Raw genomic sequence first — 22,664 nt, forward strand, 5'->3', positions numbered from 1 at the left:
GTTTTACTCTTCAAAGAGCCCCACTTCGTCTCCCAGCTGGCAAACTGAGTGGTACCACAGCATGACTAACGGCGCCCCCTGGTGGCTACTTAGAATAAAGTAGAAAGGGCGTTTCTGATAGACGGACTGGCAAGTCCAGGGCTGGCATGAACAGCTGCTGCTATGAACCACAGGAACCCCCAAAAGCTCCCCCTTTATCAAATCTGGACCACCTAAAAAAAAAAAAAAAGGAGTGGAAAGGGTCTCTCCATCTCGCTTGGATGTGCCCCACGTGTGCCATCCTGTGGACTGAGGGTGGTGCCAGTGAGTTTGCCGACGCATTTGTGTGAACAGCAGCAACCCTGTGAAATAGTTGGATGGCGCCTTCTCTCGACCGAGCATAACTGACATTTTCACACGTCGGTGAGGACCGGCTGCCCCCATTCCAAAGAACGCGTGTGTTTGGGCAAGGCGGGGGAGGAAGAAAAAGAAAACGAAGAAGAAGAAGAAGAAGAAGAAGAAAAAGGAGTCGTCTGTCACCGGGGTCTGCTAGGCACACTCTGGCAAAGAGAAAATGGGCACCACTGGGATGGCTTTTGGGGAGACCTCTATGTGCCAGTCTACTGAGAAACAGGAGACAAAAGCCCAGTGCCACTGAAGTGTGACCTGAACTGACCAGAGGGGGGCACAGCAAGGGTGAGGGTGCCCATACCTGCTTGCACCCAGGCACCAAAATGTCAGCTCTCTCTCTTTGTGCGCCTTTTCATAACACAATTTCAGCACATTTCCATATTCTGCTCTTTTCTTTCTTTCATATTTCTGCCTATTTGAATATGCATAAAGTTTGCATGTCAGAGCTATTTGCATGTTTGAATATGCATACACTGCAGGCATTTTGCATATTTCAAGGAAAACAGCATTTCTATTCAATTTCACCTCTTCTTTCAAAATTAAGTTGGACACCTGATTTGTTTTTTTTTTTTTTAAGGGGGTTTTTATCCAGTATGGGATTGTGGGTAGCTGACGCAGGGCAGGAACCAATCCTGGGTGGGATGCCAGTTTGTTGCAACACCAGTTTAAGGGTCACCAGTTAGCTGAACATGTGTGTGTATGTGTGCATCTCTGGAAATGTGGAAAGAGACAGAGTGTGGACTTGAAACCCTGAGGCTCAAATCTCACTGCCGACACCACGTGACCACGAGCAAGTGACGTCACCTGCCTGGGAAAACCTGTCAAAATGTCATAAGGCACCTTAGATGAAGGCGTAAGTGGAGTCATGACAGTAAAAAAAAAAAAAAGAGCAGCACCCAGAAGATGGAGACTGAACTGAGAGCTGGACCTGCTGTCACACACACGGAGCTAGCAAAATAACACATCCATGATATTTTATGAGCTCCAAGCATTGGCGCTAAAACTTTCATGAAGACGCTCGAAAAATGGGTGATCATATAATCAGTTTGTGTTACTAGGACTCCATTTACCTCAAAGCAACATCCAGATGAACTGAGTCACAGGGGGGAAAACTGGAGCCCATCGGGCACACGGCAAGAACCACACCTGGGCAGGATGCCAGTAGGGTGAAGACACACATCCACAGATTATCAGGGCCACACTTGGCATCCCCTAACTTGCTTCACATCCATCTATCTATTATATAGTGCCTTTCACATCTATCTATTGTCACAGATGGCTGGGGGGGCAACCCGGCCAGCATGCCCAGGAGGACTGGAGGAGGGCTTACGCCTCCCCCAAACCTCGTGGGGGTGACCGCCCTGGTACCTATGGGGACCACGGGTACAGAGCTTTGAAGCTCAACCTTGTAGGGGCCTGTAGATAATGCCTTTGGAGACCTGGACCTCAGCACTCCTGCCACACCCGGAAGTGCTGAGTTTGAAGAGGAGCGGGGACACCCGGAGTGCTTCCGGTTACACTTCTGCCACACTGGGGAGTGCCTGTGGAAGATTGTCAGGAGGCACCTGGAGCACATCTGGGTGACTATAAAAGGGGCCGCCTCCCTCCGTTCGTTGGCTTGAGTTGGGAGTGGAGAAGGACGGAGCTCGGGAGGAAAGACAAGGTGGCGGCCTGAAGGAATTGAGGCATTTTGTGTTGGCCAGGACTTTGGGGACTTGTAGGGGTTTTGTGTGCACTTGTAAATATGGAGCACAATAATGAACGTGTGTTGGGTAATTTCAACGTGTCCACCTGTCTGTGTCCGGGCCGTCTTCCATACTATATATGATACAGTGTCTCACCTATCTATTATATATTTCCTTTCATATCTATCTTCTGTATAGTGCCTTTCACATTTATCTGTCTATTATTGAGTTCCTTTCATAGATATCTGTTTTATAGTGCCTTTCACATCTATCTATATATGATACAGTCTCATCTATCTATTATATAGTGCCTTTGACATCTATCTATCTGATAAACTGTCTGATCTATTCTCTATTTCCTTTCATATCTATATATCTGTTTTATAGTGCCTTTCACATCTATCTATATATGATACAGTCTCATCTATCTATTATATATTTCCTTTCATATCTGTCTATCTATTATATAGTGCCTTTCACATCTATCTATCTATGATATAGTGTCTTATCTATCTATCTATTATATTATCGAGGCCACACTTTCCATCCCCTAACTTGCAGGTCTTTGGACTAAAGTGGACATGGGGGAGAACATGAAAACTCCACACAGGGAGCAACAGGGACCCAAACTCTCAAAGCAGCATGGGAAGCCTTTGTAATGAACGACACTCAGACTGGAGACTGAGGAGACACATCGTTAGACATCAGGAGCCCATTTCACACCACTGATCCGCCAAACCTACATGGCTCTGGACTGCAGTGGGAGACCCATGTGGACATGGAGGAGAACATGCAAACTTCACCCAGGGAAGCGGCAGGGACTCAAAACCTCAAAGCATCATGGAAAGCCAGTTTAGTGAACATCATGGAGAGCTACTCTCAGGGTTATTATATTTTGTAAGAAACGCCATCAGATAGTGTTGCTGGGAGTTTATATTTATATAGTGCCTTTCACAATGGTTGACATTTCAAAACTGCTATTCTGTCCATCTTCTTCATAGCCTTTATATGTCGCTACTTCACCTTTTCACTCTTGTTATCCACTTGCATATTCATGACAAGCTAGCGCCTCACACAAACCCTATAATCATGCGTATTGGGCCGGGGTGGCACTGCCAATTAACTTAATGTGGGTGGGTAAAAACACACACGGGCATGGGGAAAACATGCAAACTCCACACAAGCCAAAATATGAAGCCTGCTCTCCGGAACCCTGAAGACCACCCTTCAGCAAACCCATTGCAGGTACCATGAAAGTAAAAGCAAAGCGACCAGTCCAGCATGTCACATTGTGCTATAAAGTGCCTGATCTGAATCCACTTTGGGACAGCATCGCTCTGCCTATACTGTACACCATATGCTGGCTAACATCTGTAGTCAGGTGACACATTTATCCAAGGTAACTTACAAATAAAGAACACGCCACAACTGTTTAGAGGTCTTTGATTAGAGTAAGAACAGTTCCTCGTTTGCTTATATAGCGCCTTTGCAGTAACTATGGCACCGTCCTTGCTGCATATACAGTAGCATTGCAGTAGAGGGAGCCAGAGAGCTACTTTTATTAATTACATCCTGGAACCTGCTTGGGTCCCAGGGGGTTGGATGCAGTCTTTCCGGGCAGCACCGGGAGTGAATGGCGGACTCGGCCTTTTTGGGGGTCTGAGCCCACTCAAGCACATCCCCCTACTCACACTAACTTGGGCAGTGTTTTATAAAACACAAGCTCTGAATTTTACAAACCGCGAGCTCTGAAACTCCATCCATGCATTTTCGACCCCACTTATCCATCACAGGCTCACTGGGAACTGCTTAACATTTAAAACCGCATTTTTTTTTTTTTAATATAGTGCCTTTCGGGCAATAATTAGAACAATTCATGCACCATTTTCAGGCAGATGGCCTTGTATCAGAACTCGTTTCAGATCTTTTTGTTTTAAATATAGCGCCTTTGACGGTGTGTACAATTCAATAATCGAGACAGACATTTATCCAGCTGATGGACTGGCACGCCCTGTTCACGTGTTGTTCCTGCCTTGCGCCCGATGCTTGCTGGTTTAGACTCCACCTTCCCTTCTCGGGTTTAGAAAATGGACGGATGTTACGGTCACGTGGTTTCCCGATCATCATTTCGCCCGCGCAACCCAACAGACTCGAGCTGCGGACCCCCAGAGCTCCACTCCGTTGAGCTGATTGTGGCTTTATGTTATACGTCAGTGATTACAGCCGGTGAAACTTTATTTAAGATTAGGGTTGGCGACACCCCTGGGTGGTAGACCCCGCCCTTCTCCCGTTATCATCAGTACTGTGTGGGGGTGATCGCGGCCCCGCTTATGACCAGGCGCTCTGCTGTATCCCACCTGGGACCCTTAAGGGGCGTCTCCTGGCCATGCCAATAGACAGTGGCACGACTGCTCTAGTGATAGACATTGTCCGCAGGATGATGAATCTGCTCTATGCACCCTCGGGACTGTGCCAGCCTCATTGTGTGTATGCCAGGCGCAGGCATCCTTAGCGGACTTATCTGACTTAAGGCAAGTAAACCAGATGACCAAAACGTGAGATCCAATTGGCTGTCCAGCGGAGATAATGAATCACAGAGCTCTGCCACTGGACTCCGCTTGTGCACCCCGATCTGAAATGTCTTTATAGCTCCTTTCTTCGTTACCACATGCTGGAAAGTGCTTTAGAAACCAATCAGGCTGTAATTTATTCCCACGTTTTCATTACTCAGTCCCATGCATTCGTATGAGCACGGCGGCTCAATCGTTAACGCTGCTGCTGCCTCCCCCGCTTGGCACGTTCTCTCTGGTATCCTTAATGGACATTTCGGTTTAATTTCCTGTTCGCAGTTGGTGCCTTATGGGTGTGTGGATGCATGTTAAATCATCGCTGCATGTGCAAAATCTCGCACTTGTCCAGCTGTACGTATACTAGGGCGCTACAATGAGAAGCGAGTAAAAAATAACACTTTTGAAATTATTCCCTCTTTCACACAACGCACATTATAGCTTATGAAACAGTTTGTGGCTTAGACAGGAATGCAATACAAAAGCTTCAGATGCGATTAACCCAGTCCGTGAGGCCGCGGGGACCGGAGCCCATTCAGGCAGCATGCACTGAGGGTAAGGCAGGAGCAGTCGCAGTGGCCACTGTGCGCAAACCCGAACTCTCACATCAATGTTTTAATTGACATTTCTGTAAGAAAATGCTCTACCTACCTCGTACACTTTCCTTCCATTGTCTTTTCGGACTCCACTATTCAAATAAATTTAATTCACATTCCAAAAACAATGCCACTGCTTAATGTGCGTTTTTATTTTTTTTATTTTTTCTTAATGGGAGGGAAACCGTGGCATCCAGACAGGAAATCCACACAAACGGAAGAGAACAGGCGATCTTCACACTGACACTGACACTGACCCCTCCATGGGACTAAAGCCCACCATAGCTGCACATGAGCCATCACCACACACTCCGGCTCTGTAATGGCGTTTTACTAGGCTGTCTGTTTACTTATTGAACCATCGCTTCCCAACAACACGCTTCTTTGGGCTTTGAGAAGCTTCCTAATAAAATCTTCACAATGTGCAGAATCCAAACATATTAAGGAAACCCGAAGTTATCCTGTGTGTTCAGCGAGTGTTCATCTAGTTCACAAATCTGTTATCCGCTATTCTTAGTTTGGAACCTGATGCCGGTCTAGACAAATACAGGCTCTTTCTGGATCCAAATTCATATGGATCGTTAGTTTTTGGAACCAAAACTCGTTCTTCTATTTGGCATCGTTCTGAAGAACCACTTTGACATCTTTATTTTCAGATTTGCAGGGTCTCGTAAAGACTCGTCAGCGCACCAGACAGACGTTACGGATTTCCACGTCTTTTATTGATTTACAAACATCCGAATCACCCGGGAAATACAACATATAGATAGATCGTGCGCCTTGGGCAGCACTGCGCATGTCAGGCGGATGAGCGCAAAATCTGACAAATAATACGAAACGCTGATTGCGTCCCTCCTCGGACCTAACCACGCGTAGGTCTTACTGGTAAGGGTCCTGCAAAATGGATTCACAAAAATAAATAAATAATCAGAAAATAGCCCAATGCTCTGTTTTATTTGAACACATCGCGTGTGTAACGGTGTAGTGCTTGAAGTAAGCCAGGAGACCCCCACCGGTCCATTCTGTCCATATCTGTTAGCGTGCGTACTGGCACTTCGCCCCGCAAGCTTTCACGCTTCTTATATAAACCAACGCGTATATATCAACCTAATTTACTCATAACTGATAACTGGTGCATAAATCTGAACCAATGTATATATTCACTAACCATTTTTTTTCCTGAATGGCCCTCATAATTTTTATATAGTCCTCTCTAACCCCCCTACCCGAAGGTCCTTTCATAACGGACGGCCGGGTAAGAGCCCCAGCCGCCATTCACTATATTATATTTACATACATACATGTATGTATATATATCTCGCGAGAGAAAGAGAGATTATTTGTATAATTAATATTTAATATACACAATTTATTTATATATACAAATATACAAAATTTATCTGAGCTTGGGTGGCACGGTGGCGCAGTGGCTAGCGCTGCTGCCTCGCAGTTAGGAGACCCGGATTTGCATTGTGCATTGGCGATCCTAAATTGTCTCTATAGTGTGTGCTTGGTGTGTGGGTGTGTGTGCTCGTCTCCTGCCTTGCGCCCTATGTTGGCTGGGATTGGCTCCAGCAGACCCCCGTGACTCTGTAGTTAGGATATAGCGAGTTGGATAATGGATGGATGGAGGGCTGCGTTTATCTCCGTCCCATTTTTGCACAGATTCTCTATTTTCCCCATCAGCTATGTTTCTTTCTGAAATGTTTCACCTCGTGGGACTTTATTTATTGACCGCACCTTAGGTGAAGTGCCTTAAGGAGACATTTTGGGAACCTGGCACCGTAGTGAAAAGTTGTTGGCCATTGTGGATTTAGTCGGCGATTCCGGTTATCCCACCCCCATAAACAAATCCCCTCAAAACTGACCGCTCATTCCCAATCCCGAAGATCCAAATCACTGCGAGACGTGACATGACACAAATAATCCAGAACCCGTACATTGCAATGCAAGCTTAATAATGCAAAACTCCATGTCTTAAAAACTGAAAGGCGTCTACCTTTAAAACACGCGCAGTGGAAAATTAAAAGACCTTTTTGACAGATTTTCTAACTATACATCCGCCTGTCACCTTAATAGCATTCCAGATTTTAACAAAATCTTACAAAAGAACATAATCGATGCGCGCACAATATGAGAAGAGAAATTCAGAAAAATGAAAGCCGACACTGTGAAATGCGCATGCGTCGTTTAAAATCTCGGACGTTCGTGCCTAGGCGTCGGTAATTTGTAACTGACTCTTTCAGAGTTGAGGACCACCAGAAAAGAATCCAGCCTCAAAAATATGATCATATTTGTGATAAGCAACCTTGAAACAGCATGAAACATCTCTCCATATGCCGATATTACCAATCCCTATTTTTTTAAAGTTATAAAGGGGTAACTTCAACCCCTCGTATACTCATAACGGGGCCAGTCTCTCTGGTCGGTTGATGTGGTATGCTCAACTTCAAGTCCTCCTGATCATTTTTGCTAAAGACACCAATTGCTTTGATCTTTATCACGGTGTAATGTTTAGGGCAAAATATGGTCCAAAAATGGCCTAAAAATGACCTTTTATCGGGTTAAAAATAGGAGGGAAGCCAAAAAGACTTGGCGTCTTGCATTCATTCACATCAAAGAGAAACCGAACGGTATATCATATCATATGTGGGGGTTATACAGGCGAGTCAAGAGGCACCGGCCAATAAAAAACGAAGTGATTTCAAAGAGCGTACGGAAGGAATTCTTATGAACACAACAGGTTTAATGTAAACGCAATCCTTAAGAAGAGCCGCGCGTGGCGAGCACCCTGTGAGCCTTAGCCTACGCCCCGGACTCATATATTATATAAAAATACACAAACACATACACACACCACGGTTACAAAACATGAGGTGAAACTCTTCGTGACAGTTTCATTTAATGTAAGGAAGACAATTAAACATCTCGGATTCCTGCAGGTTTTCATTTGATTGTCTGAATTGCGCAAACCGACGTCATTTGACGTCGAGGTAAATCCACAGACGTTGTGTCCGCTGTATCCGCCTACCCTTCCATGGAATTGTCCTAAAATTTATTTTGGGGGTTCAAACCGAAACACCCCGTCGACTATACGTCACATAAAGCAAACGATTTACCGAGAGACTTTAAACATAACGTAAAAAAAAATGGTTGTTTGCATTATCCATATGAAAACTAATACTTTAAAAATGTAACGCCCGTCCCTCACACGAGAGAAGTTGCCGTTTCAGTGATCATCCAAAACTTAATCCTCAAATTCCCAAAAGGGCAAATTACGTCAAAAAATACTCCATCTAGAAATAAAAACTAACGGTATATGAATCATCACTCAAAGGTGAGCTCCATCACTGGGGACTATGGGTGCGACGAGCGAGTACATGTAAACTGATTTAGCAGACTTCTTAATGTAATACGCCTTGGAAGGTACGTTGCATTCGACGACACATTCTGGGTTGTTTTACGGCTTGCACTCGTGGCTACCGAGGTGGGTTTCTGCCCCCTGCATAACACTGAACTGAAAATCAAGATTGAAGTTCGGGAATGAATGGATGGATGTAAAGCGCACCCACGTTTACATTTGTTTGCTTAGAAGACCCCCTCCTCCCACACCCAAAAAAAAAAAAAATAAAATCCAATGTCTGTCTGTATGTCTGTCCGCTTTTCACGAGAGAACTACTTGAGGGATTTAGATCGGAATTTTTGCATAATTTGCTGGAACATCCCAGTTGATTTTGCGACTTCTCATCAACCATATATTAGCGATTTATTCATGCTAATCCGAGACAGAGGCTGAGGGGGCGAGGGGAGGGGCACGCGTGACGTCGGGAGTGGGGAGCCGGGCAGGACGCTACTCATTGTCCCATTTCACTTCTACGCTGGCGAAGCCATGGGGAACAACTAGTATATATATTGTCACACATGTGCACATGGGAGGCAGCTAAAGGGATTGGATGAAGGTAATTCCGAGCCAGACCTGGATGTCGCAGAGTACACGGACTCTTTTTCTTTTCCACCAGGCTCTTTGATGAAGTAAATTCTGGTTCTGACCCCTTTGACGTCACTTTCGGGTCCGAGCCTATGGAGGAAGACCCTTCCAGTTCCGGCCCCTCTGATGTCATTTCCTTGCCTAAGCCTATGGATAAATACTCTTGCAGTTATGGCCCCTTTGAGGTCACTTCCTATATTGGCCTTTAAAAGCAGCCACCTTTCCCCTGTCCACTCAGTTCTGATTTGTGCACATCAGTGCTATCACTTTATTCAATTGTGCAGCCAGGAAATAATATACGAGTGGCTGCTCCAAACCTTGCTATGGCTCTTTATCGAGTTTCTGACTATATATATATATATATATATATATATATATATATACACACACACACACACACACACACAGGGTGGTCCAGATCTAATTATGCAGATCCAGATCATCTGGATGACTTTGATTTATGTGGGGACGATTCCAGTTTGGCATGAAAACGATTCTTCATGTCATCATTTCGCACATTTCTCGATGGTCCGGGATTTTTCGGGTGATTTTTTACGTAAAAAACCTTAATTAGTAATAGTGTAATGAAAATTGCATAATTAGATCTGGACCATCCTATCAATCTATTATCTATATATCCCTTACAATCAGATTGTGATTCAGACTACGACTGCCATGAATGTAATTACCCCAATCTACATGCTGTCAAATAAAAGAACCACACACCGTGGCTTCGCCTCTGACGCTGACATCCGAGGTTCGATTCCCGAGAGGGAGTGCAGTGAGTGTGTACACCTTATGAGCCCAGAATTAGGGTGAAACACGTGTCGCGTACTCTTTGCATTATTTGACAGTAAAACTATTCAACCATTCTATGATCTGCCTCTCGCAAATGAAAGAGGGCGGATGTTTGCCGACTTGCAGACCAACCACAAGCGTTACCTGGTAGGTAACCACCCATACAATCAGATTGGGATTCAGACTACGAATGCCAAGAAAAAAAAAAAATATATATATATATATATATATATATATATATATATATATATATATATATATATATATATATATATATATATATATATATATATATATATATATATATATATATATATATATATATATATATATATATTTGCTCAAAAAATTAAAGGAACACTTTGAAAACACATCAGATCTCAATGGGAAAAAGAAATCCTCCTGGATATCTATACTGATATAGACTGGGTAATGTGTTAGGAACAAAGGATGCCACATCGTTTGATGGAAATGAAAATGATCAACCTACAGAGCCCTGAAGTCAAAGACGCCCCAAAAATCAGAGTGAAAAAAATGATGTGGCAGGCTAGTCCATTTTGCCAAAATTTAATTGCAGCAACTCAAATTGTACGCAGCACTTTGTATGGCCCTGTGTTCTTGTATACATGCCTGACAACATCGGTGCATGCTTCTAATGAGATGACAGATGGTGTTGTGGGGATCTCCTCCCAGATCTGGACCAGGGCATCACTGAGCTCCTGGACAGTCTGAGGTGCAACCTGGTGGCATTGGATGGACCAAAACATAATGTCCCAGAGGTGTTCTATTGGATTTAGGTCAGGAAAGTGTGGTGGCCAGTCAATGGTATCAATTCCTTCATCCTCCAGGAACTGCCTGCATACTCTCACCACATGAGGCCAGGAATTGTCGTGCACCAGGAGCCACTGTACCAGCATAGGGTCTGACAATGGGTCCAAGGATTTCATCCTGATACCTAATGGCAGCCAAGGGGCCTTTGTCAAGCCTGTAGCGGTCTGTGTGACCCTCCATGGATATGCCTCCCCAGACAATCATTAACCCACCACCAAACTGCTCATGCTGAATGATGTTACAGGCAGCATAATGTTCTCCATGGCTTCTCCAGACCCTTTCACTTCTGTCACGTGCTCAGGGTGAACCTGCTCTCATCTGTAAAAGCACAGGGCACCAGTGGTGCATCTGCCAATTCTGGTATTCTATGGCGAATGCCAATCGAGCTGCATGCTGCTGGGCAGTGAGCTCAGGGCCCATTAGAGGACATGGGGCCCTTGGGTCACCCTCATGAAGTCTTTCTGGTTGTTTGGTCAGAGACATTCACACCAGTGGCCTGCTGGAGGTCATTTTGTAGGGCTCTGGCAGTGCTCATCCTGTTCCTCCTTGCCCAAAGGAGCAGATACTGGTCCTGCTGATGGGTTATGGACCTTCTATGGCCCTCTCCAGCTCTCCTAGAGTAACTGCTTGTCTCCTAGAATCTCCTCCATGCCCTTGAGACTGTGCAGAGACACAGCAAACCTTCTGGCAATGACACGTATTGATGTGCCATCCTGGAGAAGTTGGACTACCTGTGCAACCTCTGTAGGGTCCAGGTATCGCCTCATGCTACCAGTAGTGACACTGACTGTAGCCAAATGTGAAACTAGTGAAGAAACAGTCAGAAAAGATGAGGAGGGAAAAATGTCAGTGGCCTCCACCTGTTAAACCATTCCTGTTTTGGGGGTCATCTCATTGTTGCCCCTCTAGTGCATCTGTTGTTAATTTCATTAACACCACAGCAGCTGAAACTGATTAACAACCCCCTCTGCTACTTAACTGACCAGATTAATATCCCATAAGCTTCATTGACTTTATGCTATACTCTGATTAAAAAGTGTTCCTTTAATTCTTTTGAGCAGTATATATATATATATACACACCCACACACAAAGAGAGGGAATAATAATACATTAAACAACATAAGGTCATCATTTCCACTCTCCATATAGTGCCTTTCAAGACAATACTTCTCAGCACCTTTATCGTTCAGTCCGTGCTTTAGTATACTGGGTTGCACCTTCTAAGTGATGCAAAGGGAGTGTATGCGCGACTGTTACTGGGTAGGGTGGTTTTGGGGGCTTTGGGGCGCATAAATTCAACCTTTAACAAAAACAATGAGAGAGGTGAACATGAGGCCGGCTGACAAATCAGTGATCTGATTATTGCTATGCTGCCATAGTTTCATTTAGCCATCCAGAATTCCAAAAAATTGTGGGGTGGGCTGGGGTGGGGGGTTTATTGAGATAGGGATCTGGGTGTTTGGTGGGGGTTGGGGGGCAGGACAGCATTCAGCCCAGGATGCACACACGCCCATTCCTAGCTGCTCCTTTGTAGCAGTTAAGGCTTTGGGCTTCAAGTTCTAAGGTTATGGGTTCAAATCCCACTACTGACACCAAGTGACCAGGAGCAGATCACTTCCCCTGCCTGCACTGCAACTGGAAGAACAAAAGAAAAAGTAATCGATTGTGTCTCAAGAGGTACAAGTCATCTGGAAGAAAGGGATGAGCCAAGTAACTGTCCTTTAGAGTCCCCAATCATCCTGAAGAGGGTGTTTTATTGCAACGAGTGACATGGAGGGTCTGTGGTGCAGAAATTTCAATCCTTGAGCACCGTAATGAGTACAAGCAATGGAAGATACAATCATGAGGCGTGTCCACGCATTGGTTCTGCAGCTGCACTTTTGCAGACATTGGACCATGCGGCCATGGTGGTGCTGGTGATGTGCTAGTTACGTTTATGGAGGCTGCCATCAGTTCACCAGTCAGTTCACGTCCGGGTTGCCCCCAGTGAGGAGTTTTCACGTTTTCTCCCGATGTCCGCTTGCGTGTGCTCCTGTTTCCTCCCACGGTCCAAAGACATGAATTTTATGTGAACTGGTGTTGCTAATTTGTCTCATGTGTGCGTGTTTTGCCCTGTGATGGACTGGCAATCTGTCCAGGGTTTGCTCCTGCCTTGCGCCCGACGCTTGCAGAGAGAGGCTCCACCTGCCTTAAGACCCTAACTCTGGATAGACAGGTCTGAAAATGGAGGTCCGCTTCACGTCCAACCTCCACAAATGAGCGGAGAGACATTGTGAGTGCAAAATGAAGAGCCGGTACTGGACTGCCTGGTACAGCGTGGGTTAAATAAATTCGCATCCCTTTAAACGAATTCTGAATTTTCTTTCCATATACAAACTAAGATCTCATTTGGCAGTAAATGTGAGGACCTCGGATGAGAGCCACGGCTTCTCCGAATCCAGTTAGGCAAGTAGTTAGAATGCCCACCCCAGGTGCTTTCCATGGAGGGGTGTGTGCCAGGCCCGGCCCACTGGCTCAAGACCCAATAATTTTATCTCGCTTGGCTTGGAAGTGCCTGGGAATTCCTTGGAGGTCTTTGGAGTTTTGGGGGGAGTCCCTATTAGGTCACCTTGACGCAGACATGCAGGTGTAAAGAGGGAAGTGGAGTGAGACGAGGAGTGCACTCTGACCGGATTGAAACAGGGGGGTTTGGGGGGGTCAGCACAACAGCTCAGAGGTGGTTCAAGCAATTAGTTGGCACACTCCTAATGCCAATGACTGAGCAGTGAAGAGAGTCTTCAACCATGGCTTTTATGGTGTATAGCGCCTTTCACAAGGAGAACTGTTTTTGAGGAGCTGTGAAGCAATTCAGTTCACATGTCTGAAGGATTCAAAGAAAATTTGGACACGGTGGGTTGGGGGGGTCATTTAGTGCCCCCCCAATATTATGTGAAGCCCCCCAACCATGCCACTGAGTATATTGTTTTAGGGGCTTTATCGCACACACAATGCCCATCATTATTACAGATGCCCTGGGCATGTATGTACCCCGAACTGAAAGAGCAGAGTGTGCCAGTCTGTGTTTTATATAGCTCCTTTCATTCTACAATTTATGCAGCACCATCTGAATGGAGTCAAGTGGATTAAAGACATTCATAAAGCAGTGCAATCCAGAAGTGGGTGACTGTGTGAGCATCCAAAGATTTTGGTGACAAAAGAGTGCCAGCTGACTGGGCATGGGCTGGTGGGGGTCTAGAGCTTAGCCGCGTTATCTTGTGCCACGAGTCCAGCCGAGGTGACTCATGTCACTTAGATGTCACCATTGCGTTCAGCATTACCTCTGCAGGGGGGGGTTCCTTTACCCCACCTTGCTGGGCAGTGCCAAGTCAGTGGCCTCGAATAGAGACTTTGCCCACGATTGAAGAGCGATGTCCAGGAGGACTGTCTGCGGGTACTCAATCCACGTGGTACCTTGAGGGTACTCGTTTTATAGGCTGCCCCTCCCCCCAAACTTTTTTTCTTTTTAACGAGCAGGGTAGGACTCATAAAAAGTGTCCCGTCTAACCCCCCACCTACCCCCCCCACCCGCTGAGCCCCTGGGCAACTCTTTCAACTCCCCTCCTCCAATTCGCTCATTTCCTGGCCCTAAATTCCCCAGGCCCGTCGTGACAGGCTTTGATGGAGGCCCAGGCTCGTAACTGGGCCTATAAAGTCCGACCCTCTCCCAACAGGTCCTCGTTTTATTGGGCACCCAATCTCGCCGGGCCTCTATTCAAGCGGCCAGCTGCGGAATGGCTCAGAGCCCGTAAAGAGCCACATTAAAGTTTACGGCCGTCTCCCAGAGGCCCTCCACCCCAACCCCCGAAACGAGCAGCCGACGCCACGGCTCTCTGCTGGCAGAGCCAGGAGATCTGCACATTCCACAGCTTTTCCTCTATTTTGTTCGGCGGGAGGGTGGGGGAGGGAATCTCCTGGGGGAGGCCAAGCGCCGTTCACAGGAAGAGCTCCGCGGAACGCAAGGAACGGCGCAGGCGTGGGCTTCCTCTCTCTGTGTGTCGGGCTGCTTGCAGAAGTGGGCACATGGAGGTCCGTGCCACCCAAACAGAGCCCCTTCTTTGCAGAACGTACCTCCCTGCTCCTTTCATAAGGGTATGAATGTGGACACCCTACGTCTTTAGTCAAAGAGTCAAACTGGGGTTACCCAAGAGAGAAAGTCGATGGCACTATGCATTCACTGATCCAGCCTTTTCAGTTCTCTTTCCTTTAATGCCCAATCACTGCAACATTGGCACAGACACCTTGTTACTGCCCGTAGGCACCCAATTTGTATCCACAAACAACCAATCAGTGCTAAGTTGGCATCCTTTTCACTACTGCTATGGATACTAAGTCACTGCCACGTATCCACTGTCGCATTGGCACCCTTCCATAGACACCCAATCGCTGCCCTTTGGTACCCTTTCTATTTATTCTTTAACAGACACCCAATCACTGCCAAAGTGGCAAGTATTAACTTCTCCTTCCATAGACGCCAATCACTGCCATATTGTTGCCTTTTTCATTTTTTTCCCCCCAGGAGTTTTTAATCACTGCCACATTGGCACTTTTTTCATGCATCCTTTCACACACACCAGTCACTGCCACATTGGCACCCTTTATAGGTATTCTTTAATCACCTCCCATTTACTGCCATTTGGCATCTTTGCTTTTATCCTTTCATAGACACCCCAGGCACTTGAACTTTGGCACTCATTCCATTTATCCTTGTATACATAGGCATCTTTTTATTTATCCTATCTTAGACACCCAATCAGTGCCCACTGGCACCCTTTTCATGAATGTTTCTATAGACACCCAATCATTGCCACATTGCCATGCTTTAACTTCTACTTTAATAGATGCCAATCACTGCCATATTTTTCTTCCAAGGATAGATAATGATTGGTACATTGGCACCCTTTTTATGCATCCTTCCATACACACCAATCACTGCCACATTGGCACATTTTCCATTTACCCTTTCCCAGATGGTCAGTTCACTGCCCTTTGGCACCCTTTCCATTTTTCCTCCCCCAGTATGCCAATCAGAGCCACAATAGTGTATTTTTCATGTATATTTCCAATCTCTGCCATGTTGGCACCCACTGCCATTTATCCATTCACAGAGACTCAGCCACTGCCATATTGCCACCCTTTTTTCATCACTCTTCAATAGATGCCCAATTACTGACACATTGGCACTTTTTTCTACTTATCCCTTCCGACTCCTGATAACTACCATTTCATGTATCCTAACACTGATTTCCAATCACTTTTCATTAACCCTTTATAGACACCCAATCAGTGCCCACTGGCACCCTTTTCATGTATGTTTCTATAGACACCCAATCACTGCTACATTGGCATGCTTTACAATTTTCTTCTGTGGGTACCCAATCACCACAACATTGACACAGTTGTATGCCCCCTTTTGTGCCATCCATTGATTACTTAAACCTACTTGCTCCAATACAGGCTCAAAGGGTAAGACAGGAGCTGACCCAGGACAGAGTGCCACACCCTTTCATTCCTGACTCACCCATCAACCTAACAGAAGCAGCTTTGGAATGTGTAAAGAAATCAGGGCACCTCCACAGGGGCAGAGGGAGAACATGAGAACTCATGCAGGGAGGGATGTCATCCAGGAAATGAACACTAGGGACGTGAAGGAGGACCTGTGCCACTCTGCCACCAAAGCTGCCTTTGCTGGGCTCCATCCCATGTGAAATGAGGCACATGTTCTTAGACTGGCACGCTTCAGGGTGGCACTTGAACCCACATCTACTCCAAATCTTGAGCCGCCATGCCTGTATAGTATTGGTAAATGGTGCCAGCTTGACAAAGAGGGTACAAGGTGGAGTGCCAATCATTTCCTTCCTTCAGACCATTCAGCTAAAGCAGCAGCCTGGTAAAGCTTTAAGCGCCAGTCCATATTTTATATATAGTGCCTACATGCAGCACAGCCTACAGGGAATCAAACAGGTTGGAAAGATACACAAGTATAAAATAGTATTGGGAAGACTAATTCAAGTGGGTGCCCTAGATTAACCTGGGCGGGCAGCGGTGGGGGCACAGTGTGGCACACCCATCGTCTATTCACATCTGAGGTGGGTGATGCCAACTGAAATGCACAGGAGAGTGGGCACTGTAAATATAGCAACAAGGGATGATTAAAATGGCAGGATAAGTAAGAGCAGACACACTAGTGCCCTCCTCTGTCCAGCTAGGCACACTGCCTTTTAACGCAAAGTGGAATATGAGCTTCAGTTTTGTCCACAGCATGATGACTGGGTGGGTTTCTGTGGTTCCAGTGATATCCTGTGTTGCTGGAGTAGAGGCCTCCATGAACTCCCACGTGATGTGCTGGGCGCAAGAATGTTTGAGTAAAAAGTGATGAGGAATGATGCACAATGCTGCCCCCTTTGGGCCACCTTAGGCCAATGCAGCCATATTTCACTTGAGGTACCACACCTCCACCATAACTCCGATGATAAAACCCAAATTCCATAAGCAGTGCTATTTTAGTGCTATTCAACCCCCTCACCCCTTCCCGGTGTCACGTCGGCCTACGGGTTTATCACTCATCAGTCTCCTCAAATACGCACAAGTGTTGCAAAAACAAAACCCATGAAACCCGAGGCCCTCTTATCAGGGGGATTTGCATTGAGATCCGCAATCTGGTGGGTTCGGCGGGGGTTATGGGTGTGGGGTGGGATGTGTTTATCAGCCCGACTGGCTTCCTTCTCAATGCCCTGACTCGGTGCCTCCTGACCTGGGGGGCTTAATCCCTTCGGCAAACGCCATGGCGATCGCATTGAGTGTGACGGCTCTTTCTCAGTCTTTACTCGCTCGGCTTCGTTTAAAAGGATTAAACAAAAAGGGGTCTGAAGAGGCTCAGTCGGGATGAAGCTCTCCGTCGGCACAAAGGAGAAGAGCTGCCACACAAGAATGGCAGAACAGGCAGACGGGCAACACATAAATCTGAAAAGCCGGCTAGAGGCAGTTGATTTGTCTACGGAAAGATAAATGAAAAAGGTGCCAATGTGCCAGTAACTGAAATGAAAATGGGTGACAGTGTGCCAGTGATCACGGACAAAACGGTAAAGGGTGCCAGGGTGCCAGTGATTGGGCATCCATGAGGGAAAAAAAGTCTAACTTTAATATGAGGGGCAAGTGGGTAAGAAGGAGGAGGCCTGAGGGTGAAAATTAAATATTGAGGGTCAAAGTTTAAAAAGAAACAACTGGGTGGCTGAGACTAAAACTTAAAGATGGGACACGGGGCTCAGATTCATTGGCACCCCAGTCACTTGAACACTAGCACCTTCATTTATATTTTTTTTACGTGTCCTTATACAGACACCCAATCAGTGCCACGTTGGCCCTGTTTCCAATCATTCCTTTATAGACCCCGCCCCCATCACTGCCAGCTTGGCAGCCTTTTCACATATTCTACTATACCGTATACCAGTCCCTGACACATTGCCACCCTTCCCATGTGTTCCTTCACAAACACCCCATCACTGCCCTGTTATCACCCCTTTCACAGACACCCCAGACACCCTTTACATTTATTCGTCAATACATGCCCAGTCACTGCCACTTTTGCACCCTTTTATTACCATTTATTCCATCACAGACACTATATTCATGCCATATTTGCACTATTTTCATGTATGCTACTGTAAACACTCAACCACTGCCCATTGGCACTATTTCCATTTTTCCTTTCGTAGGCACCCCAGAAACTTGAATACTGGCACCCTTTTAATACATCCTTACATATAAGCCCAATCACTGCCAAATGGGTACCCTCTCCATTTATCCATTCACATATACCTAACAGCCACTACACTGGCACCCATTTCACGTATTCTTGCCTAGATATCTGCTTTCATTTCATGTACCCTAACATAGACGTCTTATGACTGCCACCCTTTTTATTTATCCTTTCGTAGACACCCCAGGCACTTGAACATTGGCACTCTTTTCATACACTCCCAATCACTGCCACATTGACGCCCATTTCATGTATCCTTGTACATATGCCTAATCACGGCCACACTGGCATCCTTTCCATGTGTTCCTTCACAGACACCTGATCACTGCTGCACTGGCACCCATTTCATGTGTACTACTATAAACACTCAATCACTGTCACATTGGCACCTTTTTCATTTCTCATTTCATAGAAACCCAGTCACTTGAATATTGGCACCTTTTTCATCTGTCCGTACACAGAAAGCCAATCACTGCCACAATGGCACCATTTCCATTTATTCCATCAGACACCTGTTCACTGCCACACTGGCACCCTTTAAATGTATCTTATCATAGTCACCCAATCACTGTCAGTTGGCACCCTTTCCATTTATCCTTTCATCTACATCCCAGTCACTTGAATGTTGGCACACTTTTCATCTTTTCCTACACAGAAAGCCAATCACTGCCACACTGGCACCCTTTTAATATATTCTTGCATAGATTCCTGACCTCTGGCACATTGGTACCTTTTTCCTATATTCTAGTCACCCAATCACTGCTACATTGCCATGTTTTCCATTTATCTTTTCATAGACATACCAGTCACTTCAACATTGGCACACTTTTAATCTGTTCATTTTACAGAAAGCCAATCACTGCCACACTGGCACCCTTTTAATATATCCTTGGATAGATTCCTGACCTCTGGCATATTGGTACCCTTTCCATGCATTCTACCGTAGTCACCCCATCACTGCTACATTGGCATCTTTTCCATTTATCCTTTCATAGACACGCCAGTCATTTGAACATTGGCACACTTTTCATCTACCCTTTCACAGACAGCCAATCACTCTTTTCATTTAACCAAGCAGTTCTGCCAGGAAAAAGCTTTGTCACCATTGGCTTTTGCATCAGAAAATAAAAAACAGAAAAGAAGAAGAAGTGCCACACAAGAATGGCAGAAAAGGTAGATGGGCAATGCTTGGGGCTAATTGGATTGGCACATAAATCTTTAAGGCTGAGCACAGGCAATGCCTGGGTGTCTATTGAAGGAGGAAAGAAAAAGAGCAACCGTGTGGCAGCAATCAGGTGTCCGTGGCGGGATAAATGGAAAGTGTGCCAGTGTGCCACTGATTGGGTATCCATGGAGGAAAAATTGAAGTGTAAAATTGTCAGTTGGGTTGGGGGCAACTTGAACATCAACATAAATATTCAGGATCAAAAGACTAAAAGAGACAACTGGGGCAGCTAAGGCTAAAACTTAGAGGCAGGCAGAGGGTCTCAGGGCCGGCTTAATTATAAGGGGGAGAACGGAGCCTGGCATCCCAGTGGCAAGGAAGCCATGCTGTGGCCTTTAAAGAACTGATGCACCTTCAGCTGGAGAGAGTCACAAAAATATAAGAGGAAGTCGCAGGATTTCATGAAGCTACTGGAATCAGGATGGACCACGGAGACTAAAATTGAGGGGGACTGGCTAAGGAGGTCCTGTCCGGGGCAGAACGGTGTCTGGCATCTCAGTGTTTTCATTTCAGAACGCACTGAAGGGTTTAAGGAACTGAGCTGAAATGTTCAAAACGGAAGGGAAGTCATTAGTGCCTCACTTAAATATTAAAGGAAGTCACAGGCTCTGGAATTTACTTTAAAAACCCGACTCAAGATGGATTACGGAGTCAGAATATGTGAGGTGGGCATTTAAAGGCTAATTAGGGGGAAAAGCAGCCCAGATGAGCCTAATGAGATTCAGAGCCCAAGGAAGCCACATCAATGGAAGTCAAAAATATTAAAGATAAGCGGACGTGCTCTGGTCAGATCTAAAGGTTAGAAACGAGTGGCAGAGGAGACCCTAGGAGGTGGGCACAATGATTTATTTTGAGGTATGGGAGACAGCCAGTGGAGCCCATTAAAATATATAAACGCTTACATCAAAGAAAAGCTGGCATTCACTTTTAGCATTATTCAAGACCAGAGAGGAAGTTTTGGAAGATGGCACATCATTTAAGTATTAGTGACTGATGGGACAGTGGCATATGTTTGGTTATTAAAGGGTTGATGGGGCACTAGCACAAAATAGGTTATTAAGATAGTGACACATAATTTAATGGGACAGTGGCACATGTTTAAATGTTGGAGCATCATTTAAATACAAGCTGCTGATTGGACAGTGGCACATCATTTAAATATTAAAGGGTGATTGGACAGGGCATATGTAAATTCAAGCTTCTGATTGGACAGGGGCACATAATTTAAACGTTAAAGGCTGATAGGATAGGAAAGTGGCATGTTATTTAAATATTAAAGGCTGATTGGATGGGGACATATGTAAATTCAAGCTTCTGATTGGGCAGGGGCACATAATTTAAATATTTAAAGCCGATAGGACAGTGGCACATCATTTAAATATAAGTTGCTGATTGGACAATGACACAAAATTTAAATATTAAAGGCTGACTGGACAGTGGCACATCACTGAAATATTAAAAGGCTGATTGGACTGGGACACATCATTTAAATTTGACTGTGTAATATGATAGGGCACTTATCATTTAAATTTAAATATTACAGACTGATCGGACAGTGGCATATAAATTACCTATTAGTGGCATATCATTTATATATTGGGGGCTGAAGGTGCAGGAGCACATTAATTTTTCGAGTCTGTTGGGATTGTGATTTATTATTTAGTTATTACAGACTGATAGGACCGTGGCAGGCAATGTAAATATTAGAGGCTGATGGGGAGGTCATGCCGTGTTCTAACCCACTTAATTCTGATCAGTGTCACGGTGGGAGCTGCCGCTTATCCCAGTTAGCATAGGGCACAAGGCAGAAACAAACCTTGGATAGGGTGCCATTTCATCACATGCCATCACACACCGGCCAATTCAGCTATGCCAATTCACCTAACAAGCATGTCTTTGGAGGCAGTGGGAGGAAACCCACATAGACACAGGAAGAAGAGACAAACTCCACGCAGGGAGGACCAGGGAGGTGAACCTGAGTCTTCTTACTGCAAGGTAGCAGCACTACCACTGCACCACCATGACAGAAAGGTGGCAGATAATTTAAATATTACAGGCTATTGGGACAGTGACACACGTTTAAATATTAGAAGCTACTGTGACAGTGACGCATTAACCACTTTAATAAAGGGATAAACGTCTGTGCGTCTGTCCAGTTGCTATGTCTCTGCTATTCCAAATGATGGTACCTTACAAACAATTTTAGTAATGAAATGTATTTCATTTGACATTCCAACAGATGGTGTATCATAAAACATTAACACTGCTTTTATGGATTGCATATCAAATGACATACAGTAGATCCATACACATGGCATTTGTCATTCCAACAGATGGTGCACTACAAACACTTGTATTAAATTGTATTGCATTTGCCATGTCAATAGATGGCACATCACTATTTATTAACATTGCTTTCACGAAGCCCATATCAAATGGCATATAACAGAAACACATCCATAGCATTTATCATTCCCGCAGATGACGTATCACAAACATTTATGAATCCCATACCGAATGGCATATAACAGATTCATAAGCATAGCATTTGTCATTCCAACAGGTGACACGTTTCAAACATGTAGTATTTAAATATATTGCTTTTTCCATTCCAACAAATAGGACATCACAAACATTAACCCTGCTTTAATAAATCACATACCAAATGGCATATAACAGACTCAGATGCATGGTATTTGTTCATTCCAACAGATGGTGCACTACAAACATGAACTCTGCTTTTATGAATCTCATATTAAATGGCATATAACAACAGACACATGTGCA

General features: G+C 45.2%; 1 protein-coding gene across 2 annotated transcripts in view; it reads right to left on the minus strand.

Annotated features, from left to right (window-relative positions):
- The window catches only part of rarga (retinoic acid receptor gamma a), a 176,414-nt gene that overhangs the window by 32,308 nt on the left and 121,442 nt on the right, over positions 1 to 22,664 (minus strand). The window lies entirely within an intron of this gene.

Source organism: Polypterus senegalus, chromosome 3 (genome assembly GCF_016835505.1).
Source record: "Polypterus senegalus isolate Bchr_013 chromosome 3, ASM1683550v1, whole genome shotgun sequence".
In the NCBI taxonomy this organism is placed as follows: domain Eukaryota; kingdom Metazoa; phylum Chordata; class Cladistia; order Polypteriformes; family Polypteridae; genus Polypterus; species Polypterus senegalus.